Below are 14,728 nucleotides of genomic sequence, written 5' to 3'. Positions count from 1 at the left end.
CAGCACTCACAAGTGCAGCTGCCCTTGCTCCAGCCTCACTGTGCTGGGCAGGGGAATGACACAGGGAAGCTCCTCAGCCATCCCAGCACCCAGTCATGGCCAGGCTGGCACAGTCCTGGTGCCCCTCTGCCAGGCAAAGGGAGAGCCTGCAGAGCCCCCCTCCAAGGGGCTGAACCACCCACACTGCCCTAAACCAAAGCAGAACAGAGCCAGGAGACTTCTTGCCTCCAAGTCTCCTTCCTCCCTGCCTTTCCTGCAGCTGGGGACAGATGAGGCTTGGGGACATCTGAAGCCACCTGGGCCACAAGAGAAACCTGTCAACCTGTCATCAAGAGCTGCAATAAGGAAAGGCTCTGGGTGCTGACACCACGAGGGGATAGGATTGGGTCATCACCTCTGCTAAACCTATTGTACATCTGAGACCCCAGGGAACAGGCAACTCCACCAGAGGTGCTGAGAAGCTGGGAAACTGGCAGAGCATTTCAGATTTGTGGGAAATTGATTTAGCCCAGTCTGGATGCTGACAGCCAGCAAGCCCCTCTCCCTAGGACAGCCCATATTGCTGGCCCTAGCTGTGAGGTCTTTGTCAGACCTCAGGTTTAACTTCTGAAAATAAATCACTGTTGTATAGCAGAGGTGAAGCAGCACCTCTCCCAGAGCAGAGTGCCAGGATCATGGCACTCAGCATCCCCTGTGCTGGCAGCCAAAGGAGAAGGGAAGGCAGTGGAAAGGCTGCTGCTGCTTGGGGGCCAAAACTCAGCCCAAGAAAGCTCCTTCCTCATCAGGAGGCAGGACAGTCTTCTGTTCCACACCTCCAAGACAGGGATTTCTGCCCACTTTCATCACCCACACAGCAAGAGGAGCACCAAACCTCGCTCCAGATGTGTCTTCGCAATGTTCAGTCATAGGCAGTGGTTAGAAGAGGGAGATATTTCTCTCCAGCCTCATCTTTGACACAAGACACCCCTCTGGGTGGGTTTGGGGTATTACCAGTCCCTCCCATATTCCCAGCTGCACAGGCTCAGTATCTGGAGAGAGCTGAGGGAAATCCATGTTTTGTAATCTCACTCTCTGGAGACCATTTCTGTGATAACCAATCCCCTTAGACATCCCTTCAACACGAGCATGCCCTCCTGGCCCAAACCCACCCCTGGGCTTGCTGCCAGGGCTGTTTTCCACTCCAGCCTGGCAGTGCTGTCCTCAGGCAGGAAAGCTCCTCTTCAAAAGCCAGCTTTGCTTTGTGCTGTGAACTGGGAAGAGCTGTCAGAGCTCCTGCCAAGGGCCAGCACTTCATTCCTGAAGGATGGGGTTGGGGTTAGGCCTTTATTTGCAGCACAGTCTGCCTGCCCAACCCCCCAAAATACAGCAAGGCTACGGGGCTTCCAAAACTTGGGTTTCATACTGTGATGGAGCCTTTCCCCTGGCTGGGGGTCCCCCAGCAGCAGAAGTGCCAGGGGCAGAGGGACAGCCCCAGAATAGGGTTCCCATTGGGCAGGCATGGATGGGTATCCAACCTCAGAGCTACAGAGACCTTCCCCTCACCCAGTACTTCAGCCCAACCAGGCAATTGCTCAGTGACAACATAGGAGCTGAACCCCCCCACTGCAGGAGAGAAACCAAACATGTCACAGAGAGCTGTGGTTCTGCATGGGCTCTGTATCCTTGTGGTATTGCACAGAGCCCCTCTCCACTCCCTTTATCCCTGGCAGGTGGGCTGTGAGCACACTGCCACAGTGAGGGAGCTCAGCAGCACCTGTGTGACCCTGCTCAGGCCTGGGGAGGTGCATGTTGCTCCTGCATCCACAGGTGTGGCAGTCCCAGCTCTCCCCAGGCTATTTTCCCTGGATAGGCTCCGTCTGTGCCATCTGTGCTACCATCACACCTCTCCACAAGATCCAAAGCCGTGGTTGCACAGGGACAGACAGCACTTTGGGGACAGCAGGAGGGGAGGAGGCTTTTTCCAGGGGGTGTCACAAACACAGGTGACAATGCTGGAGAGCAGAGAGCTGCTGGCAGCTGCCAGGGTTGTGAAAGTCCTTGGCCTTCACAGCGTGGGATGGGGATTTGGGAGCAAAGCACATCAAGCAAGCTGAAACAGTGACATTTTCCTTCCCAGCTGCTCCATCCGTGCCCACGCAGCCAGTGGGATGACTCTGTGCAACTAATGATGCAATGTGATTAGTAAACAAACCATGCATTTGCACCAGGAAACAAAGAAAAAAAGAGGAAGAGGAGAGAAAAGAAAGAAAACGAGTCACATTCTGGGCTGGCAGCAGGCAGCAGTGAGCTCTTTAAAAATCTGCTGAGGAAGGCACTTGCACAGCACATGGTTTGGGCAGATCAATGAAGCTGCAAAGCAGCCTGGCAGGCACACAAATCCACTTTCTAATGAAATTTACAGCAAGTGGAATTTAGGTCACTACTCGGAAGCATTCAGTTTATTCCAGGCAGCTTTTAAAATATTTAAGAAATAGATGTCAAATTAAGCCTGCTCACCTCTGACTGCGAGGTCCAACTTGGAGTCATGGCAGATTTCTTAGCCGTGGCTTAAAAAAAAATATTTTTAAAGCTTTCTTTGCTTGCCCCCTCCCTTCATCACCACAGCACAGTGATTGGCATAAACTCTTGCCATGCAGTCCTGGCTCTGGTGGGAGCTGGGAGTTCTGAGGATGCTCAGGCTGTGCCCAGCCCAGCCTCATCCTTCCCCAGGGTCAGGGCAGTGAGACACCAGACGAGTCCTTCCTGCAGCCTGTGCCCAAAGGATTTCAGCTGCTGCTGAAGGAAGAGCAGTGCTACAGCCAGACCTAAAAACAGCTCTTGAGGGAACAGCTAAAAGCAGCCTCTTAGCAGAGATGAGCCTTCACCAAGTGGAAGGGTCTGAGCTGCACTGCGGGTTGCCAGTGCTATTCCCAGATGTCACACTCCAAGAGAGCTGCCAGAGCATCTTCAGTGGGGGGTGGAGGGAGAGGAAAGGTGGCAAACAGGCAGTTCTCTGGCTGTTTACCCAGCAGAAGTGGCCACAGCTGTCAATCTCCACACTCACAATTCCTGCAGAGATCAGAGCAGACCAGACATTTCTACTTCCAACAGGGCAAAGTTCAAACCCTTACATAACACAGACAGTGGGAGCTGATTGCTGCCCCAGCTTAAGGTCCAGCCATGCACAGAGCTCAAAGTTCTTCCAGCCTCCGCACAAACCAGGAGCAGAGCAGGGGAGAGCAGAAGGCAGCCCTGTAGCAGGGTCAGGCTCAGTGCGAGGGGAGACACCACAGGCACAGCCAGGCCCTCTCTGGGCTGTGCTCTGGAGGATAAAGAAGTTTCCCCATAGCTCAACAACCTGGCCCAGCTTGGCAGCTGCCCTCAGCTTGTTCCCCACAGCCTGGGCATCTCCCATGCCCACAGGGTCTGACCAGATCCCAGCACAGCCCCAGAGCTTGGGACTTGGCCTGGCTGCAGTTGAGGTATAGTTTGCCTGTGCAAACACCTCTGCCTCCCTCCTCATTACACACATAAATATCCATTTCATGCTCAGCTGATGGAGGATTTGGTTGGCTGGGTTATGATCCTGGCTGCTGCTCCACAGCTGGCTCTCCACCAGGATCTGGTACTGGGGGGACACAGTCTCTGACCTCCCTCCCATCGGCACTCCTGGCCAAGAATGAGCACACCAGAGCACACTCAGACACAATCCCTGTGTTCATCCTGGCCCTTCTTCCACCTCATTGTCTCTCCTGACAGAGTTCCATGTCCATCCCTGCAGCTCTCCTGCCCCTTTTGCTCCATTCCTGGTCCATAGGGATGTTATTAAGTCTGGAAGAAGTGATCCTTGGATATTACCCAGCTCTCTGGGACCCCTCTTCCCTCTAGGACATTTACCCATAGGATTCCTCCAAGAGGGTCCCTGGAGAGGTCAGTTAGCTCTTCCCATGCTCAGGCTCTGACTGGACATCCCTGGCAGAACGTGGAGGCCTCGGGCCCTCCTGACACCACAGAGCTGCACATCCCACCTGCCTGTAGAGCTGCTCCCCTCCCAGTTGGATCCAGCTCCAAAATGTCTGCAGACCCACATGGTACCAGCAGCTGGAGAGGAGCCTGTGTTCCTCCACAGCATCACCTACTCACCCAGACCTCCTCAGGGTGCTCCCTCAGGCACTGAGTGCTGCAGCAAGGCAGCACTGCTGGGTCCAGTTCTGCTCAGGATTTCATTTTTAACAAGACACTTGGGGGCAGAAATCAGCAAGGAAGAAATCCTACACCTGGCCAAGGAGCCAACCTCGAGCTGGGCAGCACACAGCAGCAAGCAGCACAGCCTTATGGAATTTCACAGCACACTGGTGTTGGGCTTGGCTTGGGAAGGTTGCAGAGCAAGTGGAAATTCCCTCCAGGAAGGGAAATCTAGGAGCCAGGATCTTGTGCAAGTGAAACATTTGTCCCTGCTGTTTAGATACATTTTTCTCCCTAAATAAAAGGACAGGGAACTTGGATGTGCAAGTTATCCCTCCAGGAAACCTCGTCCAGGAGCTGGGCACGACCTGATCAAACCTACAGCAAAGCTGCCACCCCTGCACACTCCAGCTGCTCCTCCTGGCTGCAGCCTGGCCAGGGACATCCCATGGCATGCCCCGAGCCCGGCTGGCAGTTGTGTAATGCAGCCTGGGCTGCTGCCAGGGCACGGAGCAGGGATCTCCCGAGGGATGTAATCCTGCCACGGCCTCGCTGCCTGCACATCCGAGAGCAGAAAGGCTCCCGGTTCTCTCATTTCCATGAAAACAAAGGATTCTGCGGAACTCCACACCCTCTAGTGGAGGTGGGAGCTCAGCACACCGAGATGCTCCCAAATCCCACAGCTCAGTTCAGGATCCGAGTGCCTGACAGCTCCCTGTCAGGGCTGGGACACATCTGCAGGGTGTGACAGCATCGGGGACAATGCAGGTGTCACTTCTGCACAGCCACCTGCAGCAGGTAAACACTTGCCTACAGTGCTCGGGCACAAAAGGATTAAACAAGAAGTCAGTCAGCTTTGAAAAATGGATTTTATTCACGTTCATCATCCATTAGGCACAATTGCTTTCTATAACCTACAGGAAACCTGGAGGGGGACTTGTTACAAAAGCATGGAGTGCCAGGACAAGGGAGAATGGTTTCAACAGGCACAGAGAAGGGTTTTAGGGAATTAGGGAGGGTGCGGAGGCCCTGGCACAGGGCGCCCAGAGACGCTGTGGACGTACTCAAGGCCAGGTTGGACTGGGCTTGGAGCAACCTGGGATAGAGGAAGGTGTCCCTGCCCATGGCAGGGGGTGGAAGGATATGGTCTCTATGCTCTCTTTCAGCCAAACCCTTCTATGATTCTGTGATAACCCAAAAAGACCACACAGGTATTACCAAACTGCAAGAAGCAGAATTACCTCCTGGTCCAGCCACCTGAAAATAAAAAACCAATATGTTCAGCCAGGAATGCTAAAGCCAGAGCCACCACCCTACACACACCTACCTCCCCTAGATCAGTGTTAACTGAAGCATCATCCACCCCAGCTCTCACTAAAATCCTTCCCAAAAGCATCTCTACCACGAGCACTTCCAGAGCCAGATCACCCATCCCACAGCAACAACAAACTGGAAAAGCACTTCTTATTTTGGCAAGGAATGGTTGCCAGGAGCCAGGATCAGTGTGGTGCCAGGTTCCCAGCACAGGCCTTCCCCTCTCCCTTCCCACACCTGCCAGGGCACAGAGTACCCTGAGGTGTCCCCAGGTGAACCCGCCCCTGCAGGAGAGAAACCAGACATGTAAACAAGAGAGCAAAGTACGCAACTTCAAACAAAGCTTTACATTTGCTCAAGTGCAGAAACCACCTTATCACAATTCCCTGCTACGTGGGGAACAAAGCTGCAACTCAAACAGCATCTAATGATAAATCAAGTACCCAAGTTCTCATTTCCATACCTGAGAGAGCACCAGTTGGATTTTGTAAAACATTTTCCAAAGACTCAGTACACATTAAAAAAACCCAATCTAACCCGTTTTTCCTTGGATTAGCAGTGCAGCTGTTGTATGCAGTATCATACATGACCATCAAAATGCTTCATGAATGTTCACACCTGTTACTGCACAGGTGAGGCCCAGCATGGAGCCCACCTGGGAGCTGCTCTTGGGCACGGGTGAGGCTGGCTGGTACCACCCAGCAGCCCTTCCCCAGCCCACAGACCCCCCCCACCCCTGCCCAGGGGGGCACACAGGGCTCCCATGACTCACCTGGTGCTCCCTCACCTCAGGAATGGAAGCACCCAGTCCCACCTGTGTCACCACCTGGGGCTGAGCCCCGGCAGGAAACCCTGGGACACACAAAGTTTTGGGACACTCCACGGCAAAACCAAATCCTGCTCTGGCTGCTGGCCCTGCAGCCCCCTCCCCACCACACAGCTCACCCCTTACACCCCACAGGCCCTAAAGAGCTCTCCCCCTGCTCCCCACCCAGCTGTGGGCCCAACGCCTCCCCAGGGAGCAGCCACACCCCGGGGCTGTCCTTGCACAGCACCCCAGCCCTCCTACCGACCTCTACACAGTCCCAAAGCCCCCAGAGACCCCAAACCCTGCCTCCCACAGCCCCCACTGCAGCCTCCCCCCCACTGACCCCCAGGCCCTCACTACCCCACTACACCCCAACATCCTCCCCTGCACCCCCAACCCCCCCCCCCAGTTGCATTCCCCAGCACAGAACCCCACACCCTGTCCCCCAGGCCCTCACTACCCCCCTTCACTGCATCCCAAGCCCCCCAAACCCTGTCTCTCCCAGCCTCACGTTCACCCCTGCCTCCCACACCGTCCTCCAGCCCCACTGCAGCACCCCCTGCAACCCTACACCCTTCCCCCCGTACCTCAATACTGGCCACCCCGATCCCAAACTCCCTCTGCACCCCCAAATCCAGCCGCGCCCAAACCCCCATACCCTGCACTGCAGTACCTCGTTTCCCCCCCACGCCGCACTCCTTCAGCGCCCCAAACCCCGAGTCCCCCAACGTCCCACACCACCCGCAGCCCCCATTACCGCCCCTCCTGCACCCAACACTCTGCCCCCGACGCTCATTACCCCATCCCCCTCCCCGCACTCAACACCCCAGAGACCCCCAGCCCCCATCCCGCCCCCCATGTCTCTCACCCTCCCTCACTGCCCCCGCGCCCGCCATGGCCCCCGGCCTTCCCTCAGCCCCACGCGGCCGGAAGGGCACCGAGAGCAGCCGCGGGCCAGAGCGCCGCGCGGGGCACGGCCCGCCAGGAACAGCGCTCTCGTGCGGCGGGATCTGGGACTGCAGCGGCCGGGACCCGCCGGGAGTGGAGCCCGGGAACGGGAGGGGAACGGCCGGGAGCGGAGCCCAGCGCTGTGAGCTTCGGGAGTGCAGAGAACAGGACCCCGTGCAGCTCGGAACGGCCCGACCGGCAAAGTTTGGCTTTGGAGCTGCTGGTGCGAAGGGAGCCACGGAGATGCTCCAAAGGCTGGAGTCTCAGAGATGCTCCAAAGGCTGGAGTCTCAGAGATGCTCTAGGGGCTGCAGCCCCTCTGCTCTGGAGCCGGGCTGGCAGAGCTGGGGGTGCTCACCTGGAGAAGAGGAGGCTCCAGGAGAGCTCAGAGCCCCTTCCAGGGCCTGAAGGTGGCTTATAAAAAGATGGAGAGTGACTTTCGATACAGGCAGATAGCGACAGGACAAGACAGAATAGTTTTACACTAAAGGGAGTGAGGAAGAGGTTCCTCCCTGGGAGGGTGCTGGCACAGGGTGCCCAGAGAAGCTGTGGCTGCCCCATCCCTGGAAGAGCCCAAGGCCAGGTTGTCCCACCTGGGACAGTGAAGGGTGTCCCTGCCCATGGCAGGGTGGAATGAGATGGGCTTTTAGATCCTTTTCAACACAAATCATTCCATGATTCCACTTTTATAATCCCCCCACAAAGGCAAAATCTCTGCACAGAGAGTTCAGAGGCTGTTCTTGGCTGGAGATGAAACCACAGGGCAGTTAATACAGAGTAAATCACTATTTTGATTTAATATTCTGCTGATGGTTCTCAAGGCTGCCTGTTTATGTTGAATTGTGCTTCTCTTTCAGCGACTCTGACAGCCCCACTCCTGGCTGAGAGAGGCTTTCAGCACAAATACAGGTATCTCTCAAGAAATTTAATCACAATTTACCCTCCAAGACATTTTGGTATAAACAGCCTGGGAGCAGAAAACCACTCCAACACACAAGCAATAACTTGCTCCCTGATGGCTCATTAAAAATGAAGCAGTGTTTAGTTTTATTTCTGCAGTAACACATTTTAGCAGACCTCTTATAAAATATGCATACAGGTCCAAGCTGTGCAAAACCTGGATGGGAGGAGCAGCAGGGAAAACCAAGCACCACATCATCAGCAAACAAAAACTCATTTTTGCTCATTAAAGCAAAGTGTGGCCTCTGGGTGCTGGCACATCCACACAGGGATTGAGTGACACAGGGACAGGTTTGTGCCACCAGCCCAGCCCCACACTGAGCCAGCTGAACAGGTCATTCCCCACTCAGATTCCCCTGGAGTGGGTGCCTGCACTGCTCAGAGCCTGCTCTGAATACTGAACTCTTCATTTCCTCATGATTTTCCTTCTGCCCTTGTAAATACACAGCAGGAGTGTTCTACAAATACCCAGGAACATCTTTCCAGTCCCTCTGAAAGCAGAGGGCACAATCCCTGCTTTGCACAAAGAATTGTGATGCAGGGGGATGACTGAAAACACAAATACCCACAGATCTGAGGAGCTGACTCTGCAAAAGCTGCTTTTGTGCTTCTCGGAGTACAAAGCCCTTCCTTGCTGCCCCTTGACCAGCCCAGGGATCTCCCCTCTCCCAACACAGCCCTGCTTTTCATGCCTTGCTGGTTTAATGCCGAAGTCATAATGCTCAGTGTTCTTTTTTTCCTTACAGATTTGCAGAATCTTTGAGGTTGGAAAAGACCTCCAAGATCATCAAATCCAACTGTGATTGCAGTGGAATCCTTTTGGGGTGCGAGGTACCCTGAGCATGGTGGAAGAGCCCTGGTGATGCTCAGGTTTTGGCCTTTATATTTTTCAGACTCTGTGCTGCTTTAGTGTGTGGGTCTGGACTTCACACCAGGGGATGGTGAGCTCTGTGCACAGAGCAGGGAGACAAAACAATTCCTGCTCCAGCTGGGTACCAAGGACAAATGATCCCAATCTCAGCCCAGGAGCACAAACCCCGTGGGCTGGAGAGAGAAAAACAAGGGTGGGACTGGATGGGCTAAAGCTGGGCTGGGACAATGAACTGCAAGGTGGGAATGGAGCAGAGCTGATCCCAGGGAGAGACCCCGTGCCCGGCCGTGCATTTTGGGGCCATTTTGGGTCATCTTGGGTGCAGCCCTGGCTGGGCTCTGGTGCTGCCCAAGGTGGATCCATTGAGGAGATCCTTTTCATAAATCCCTACTTTGTCCAGCCTCTGCTCTAGCTCAGCCTGCACCACTGGAAGTGGAGGCATCACTGGAGCCAAATGTGCAGTGGTTGATGAGCCAGCCAGGCTGTGCTGGCTCCCCAGGCACACTCTGAGCCATCCCAGCCTTGTTTGCTGCCAGCCTGGCAGGGAGGTGGAGGGACAATCCCAACACCCCACTGTGGGCAGGGACAGCCACCCATTCCCTCTCTGGCCCAGGGCAGGTGTGTGCAGAATAAAAGCCTTTCACAGCCTTCCAGGAGTTTTATTTGTGAGGGTAAAAGCTTTTCACTCCTGTGGCATTCACATCCTGGGAAGACGATTCCTTCCCCCAGGGTTTTTCTCCTGGGAAGCTGAAAGGCAGAGAGGGGCCTCAGAGAAAAGGAAAACAATTCTTATCTCATTTTCTTCTCCTTTGTTGTGCTCACATGTGGAATGTGTTTGGAGATTGTTTATCCACAGGTGATTGTTTCATTGCATTCTGCTGGGAGTTGTTTTCACTCTTTGGCCAGTCAGGGCCAAGCTGTGTTGGGACTCTGGAAAGAGTCACAAGTTTTCATTATTATCTTTTTAGCATTCAGGAAGTAGCCTTTCTGTATTCTTTAGTATAGTATTCTTTAATATAATATAGTATATTAGTAATAAATTTTAATAGTAATAATTATATTAGTAATAAATTATATTAGTAATAAATGAGCCTTCTGGTAAGATGGAGCCAGATCATCCTTTCTCCCCCTGTTGGGGTTTCCTGCATTTACAATACACGCCACTGCTGCAAACCCTGCATCCTGCTGATCCCCCTGTGCCCCCCTCACACTCAGTCCTCTTCCTCCAAGGGAGCCTGGGGCTGGCCAGCTCACACCCTGCAGGGTTCCATCCCTCCTGGGTGCAATCCTGCCCAGCTCTGGCTGGCTGCAAACTCTGTGTATCTCATTTGTACAGCTGAGCTCGGGCTGCCTGGCTGATGGCAGCAGGGACACTGCTGAAAACAAACATTCTTTCTTTTCCCTTTTGATAAAAGAAAACATTACCTCTCTGAGATTTACACAGCAGATCAAGCATAAACCTGAATTATCTCCCTCCTCTCTTTCTCCAGGGAGCAGATAATGGGTGGATGTCTCCATCCCTCTGCTTTGTTCCTCATCACCCAGCTTGGCAGCGTTTTGGTTGCTATTAAACCTCGCTCACACCCCCTGACATTTAAAGGGCTGATGTTTGATTGCTGTCACAGTCCTGTGTGTGGATCCTTCAACCAGCTCCCTCCTCCTCTTCCCACCAATGATGGATTTGCTGGTTTACTCCACAGTAATTTGCTTTCCTCCTGCTGGGCTCCAGCAGAATGCTTTCAGTGTCAGACATGGGGTTTGTGCCACATCACACCCAAGCAGCTCTGGGCATGTTGGAGCTGCCCTGGCTTTCAGTAGTGTTAGGAAAACTGAACAGCACGTGGATCTGGGAGCCTGGTCCTGCTGGGGTTGGATCCTGCTTCCTTCAGGGTCACTGCTGTGGTGTGGGATGTGTCACACCACAGATATTCCTGGTGGGGGTCTATAGTATCTGCAGGCAACCCTGACGAGGGGAGAGAATTTTATTGATATTGGAAGGGTAATTAATTATTTTATTATACAATATTATTTTATATATTACATTTAAATTTAATTTGTTAAGTATTTAATTTTGAGTATAACTGTATAGAATTTTTTGACTGTCAGCTGACAGTTTTGATATAAACACATGCTTGGCCCTGATAGGCCAAAGAAACAAACCACTATTATTTTGGGTAAACAGTTTCTATATTGTATTCTACTTTGGTATAACACAGGTACAAAAAATAAGATAAGAATTTTTTTTCTTTCTCTGAGGTTCAGAGAATGTGAAATCTAGAAATATTTTTGTGAAGAATTGTGTCTTGCTTTTCTCTGTGATGAGAAATGTGGCTACAGGGCTTCCATAGCTGATCCATTGCCCCCATGTGGAATATCCTACGGGATGAGAGGACACTGGCTCCAGGGTGAGCAGCACCTGATGCCTGAGGGTGTTGTCATGAAAATTAATCCACAAACACCAGAGGTTTATGTGCAAAAAGGAGACAGAGGAGTCCTTTTGGCTTTATTGGAATAAAGGGAGAGGCCATGGGGGATTCCCCTGGGGCTTCTCCAATTTTTGGAGGATGCAGCCTCCTTTTGATCCCAATTTCTTGGCCACATTTCCCTTCTCTCATTCCCCATTGGCTGAGGTACTTGAGAGGTTCAGACTTCCTCAAATGCCTGATACCAGAGATTTCCCTCTAATGTACAACACTTCCTTTTAATTCTTAATTCTTACAGTATTTAGGGGGTTTCCCCATTGTTTCTTTCATCTTTCAATATCCAATTTCATTTATCAGCAAACCTACAGTTTATTTGTAAAAGCAAATATCTTTTTCCATTCACAATCAGTAGAATCCTCCCCATTGTTTCTTTTATCTCTCTTTTCAAGTGCTGGTAGACAAATAATTCCTTCCTCTCAGTGGGGAGTGGAGCCTTTCTGCCTCCTTGGGAGCAAAGCCTGGGATGCAGCATCAGCTGGAGGGTTTGCAGCTCATCCACTGGGGGAAAACGCACAGAGCAGAGGGTTTGCTGCCACCAGAGCTTTGCTGATCTGCAAAGGACAAAGCATTTCAGTGCCTCAACCTCTTAAAACCCCTTTGGGCCTCTCTGGGGCCTTCTCTTGGCAAGGTCAGAAATGCTGAGGGTGGTACCCAAAAGTTGGTCTCACGTGTTCAGGTGTGGAGTTCACAGGTAAAAGTAGCTAAACACAGGTAAAGAGTTTGAAACACAGAGTTTGAAATAAAGCTGAGCCCTGGGCCCGTGCACGTTTCTTCTCTGGGTGTCTCTGAGATGAAAAGCTGGCTCTGTACCTGCTCCTGGCCTGCTCCCACCTCCCAGACTCCTGCTTCTCCCAGGGCTGCTCACACTGAGGGACTTCAGAGACCCATGGGATTGTTAAGCTTGGAGGAAACCTTGAAGATCACCGAGTCCAACCACTAACCCAGCAGCACTGTGCTCACCACAGAAACCTGTCCTCAAGTGCCACAGCCACACACCCTTTAAATCCCCTCCATCCTGGGCAGCCTGTCCCAGGGCTTGACAACCCTTTCAGTGAAGAAATTTCCCACAACAGCTGATCTAAACCTTCCCTGGTTGCAACTTGAGGCCGTTCCCTCTCCTGCTGTCCCTGTTCCCTGGGAGCAGAGCCCGACCCCGGCTGTCCCCTCCTGGCAGGAGCTGTGCAGAGCCACAAGGTCCCCCCTGAGCCTCCTTTTCTCCAGGCTGAGCCTCCCCAGCTCCCTCTCATAAGATTTGTGCTTGCAGACCCTTCCCCAGCTCCACTGGCCCTCTCTGGACCCACTCCAGCCCCTCAATGTCCTTTCTCTTGTGGTGGCCCTGGTTCATAGGAACCATCACTGTGCTCCACCTCCTGCTGCCTCAGAAATGGGCAGAGAGCTACCCTGGCCCTTCTCCCACTTGGAAAACACACCCAGCAGAGACCAGAAATGTGTCCCCCCCTTGGGAAAGAGTGCCATGGTTGGCCATGTCACCTGGACAGCTGAGCCCAAGGCACTCAAACAGCACACGTCCCTCCCACCCCGGTGACGAGCTGAGAGCTTGGGGATCTCTGCCTTCACCTGAAAAACTAAGTGAAAATTCCCTGCTCCACAGAGCTCAGCTGTATCTGGGATTACTCCCATCAGCATCTCCTCTGTCCCCAGCCCCCTGCTGCAGAGGAGGTTGAAGAGGTTTGTATAGCTAACAAATTGTTATTCAATTTATTCACACTTGCTTGACTTGCTTGTAGAGAAACATCCCTGAGCAAATCCAGCTGTGCTGGGGAAAGAAGTTTCCTCTCTCAGGCACTTGTCAGTGTCCACAGCTGGGGGTTCCTCTCCCCTCAGCCTGCCAGCTGGGCAGTTTGTGTGCATGAGCCAGCAGAGCCTGCTGGGCTGGTGTCCTCCACTCTGAAGATGACAAATCCGAGAGCTGGTGACCTGCTGTGACCTGCTGGTGACCTGCTGAGGAGCACTGCTGTGGCCAGGACTCTGCTGATTGCAGCACATCCACATTGCTGCCTCCCACCTCCCAGGGGCTTCTTTTTATTGAAGAATAACTCATTGTGGCAAAATTTCTTCCAGATACAGTTCTGTGTGGCTGTGCTTATTGTATTTGCAGGGTGCCCTGTGGAAGGGAGGAAGGATGAATCTGACCCCATGTTCTCAGAAGGCTAATTTATTACATGATGATACTAAATTATATTAAAGAATGCTATACTAAACTATACTAAAGAATACAGGAAGGATACTTACAGAATGCTAAAAAGACAATAATGAAAACTTGTGACTCTTTCCAGAGCCTTGACACAGATTGGCCCTGATTGGCCAAAGAGTGAAAACAACTCCCAGCAGAATGCAATGGAACAATCACCTGTGGGTGAACAATCTCCAAACACATTCCACATGTGAGCACAGCACAGGAGAGGCAAATCAGATAATTATTGTTTTCCTTTTTCTCTGAGGCTTCTCAGCTTCCCAGGGGAACAATCCTGGGCAAAGATATTTTTCAGAAAATATGAATGCAACAGTGCTCTATCAGAATAGTTCACATGAGACTCCATTTGCTCTATGGTGGGAAAAGCCCATTTTTTATTCACATAACTCCTTTCTATACAGTTTTACAGACCTTGTGTCTGACTCCAGTTGGTCAGGAGCTTTCATCCCAATTACTTTATTGATTAGTAAAAGGTCTTTTACTTGTCCATCAAATCTCTATACTCTTAAATTGTTTACATATTTTCTTCCCTGCTTCTCATGGGATAGATTTAATGTTTATGCAGGTGCTGGTTGTTTTTCACCCAAAAATAGATTGTTATGTTAACAAACTGTTCACACCAGGATTGCTTTCACACGGGCAATTGCAAAGTGCTAGCTTGACAAGGCCAGCCACTGATATAACAGAGCAGGCCTGATTTTATGAGGCCTTTTTCTTATCATTTTTCCACTTTACTGCAATTTTCCCCTTTACTGCAACTGTGGCTCTCCTCACACCAGCTGTACCAGGTGTGCTTTGTCCTCTCCACAGCCAGCAGCAGGCACTGTGTTATGGAGCTGGACAAAACCCTCAGGCACAGACCAACACCCTGAGCTGCTCTCTGCTGTCAGGCCCATGAATTAACACCTGCACAGCATCCTCAGGCCTCTCCACGGAGCTGGAGCACACCCCAGAGCGAGCTGGAGA

At 52.2% G+C, this 14,728-nt stretch overlaps 1 long non-coding RNA gene and 1 other non-coding gene across 2 annotated transcripts; both read right to left on the bottom strand.

Moving 5' to 3' along the window:
- Positions 1-5,014: 5,014 nt before the first annotated feature.
- On the bottom strand, positions 5,015-6,660 carry LOC108962681 (uncharacterized). Its single transcript, XR_001991372.3, has 2 exons — positions 6,251-6,660; positions 5,015-5,421 (listed from the first exon to the last, which is right to left on the bottom strand). It is a non-coding gene; the product is annotated as an uncharacterized LOC108962681 (long non-coding RNA).
- On the bottom strand, positions 6,044-6,199 carry LOC115484718 (small Cajal body-specific RNA 16). The gene has a single exon (XR_003945426.1). It is a non-coding gene; the product is annotated as a small Cajal body-specific RNA 16 (non-coding RNA).
- Positions 6,661-14,728: the final 8,068 nt, after the last annotated feature.

This window comes from Serinus canaria, chromosome 18, assembly GCF_022539315.1.
Source record: "Serinus canaria isolate serCan28SL12 chromosome 18, serCan2020, whole genome shotgun sequence".
Classification (NCBI taxonomy): domain Eukaryota; kingdom Metazoa; phylum Chordata; class Aves; order Passeriformes; family Fringillidae; genus Serinus; species Serinus canaria.
The sequence above is the reverse complement of the archived record's forward strand: the minus strand, read 5'-3'. Positions and strand labels throughout refer to the sequence as shown.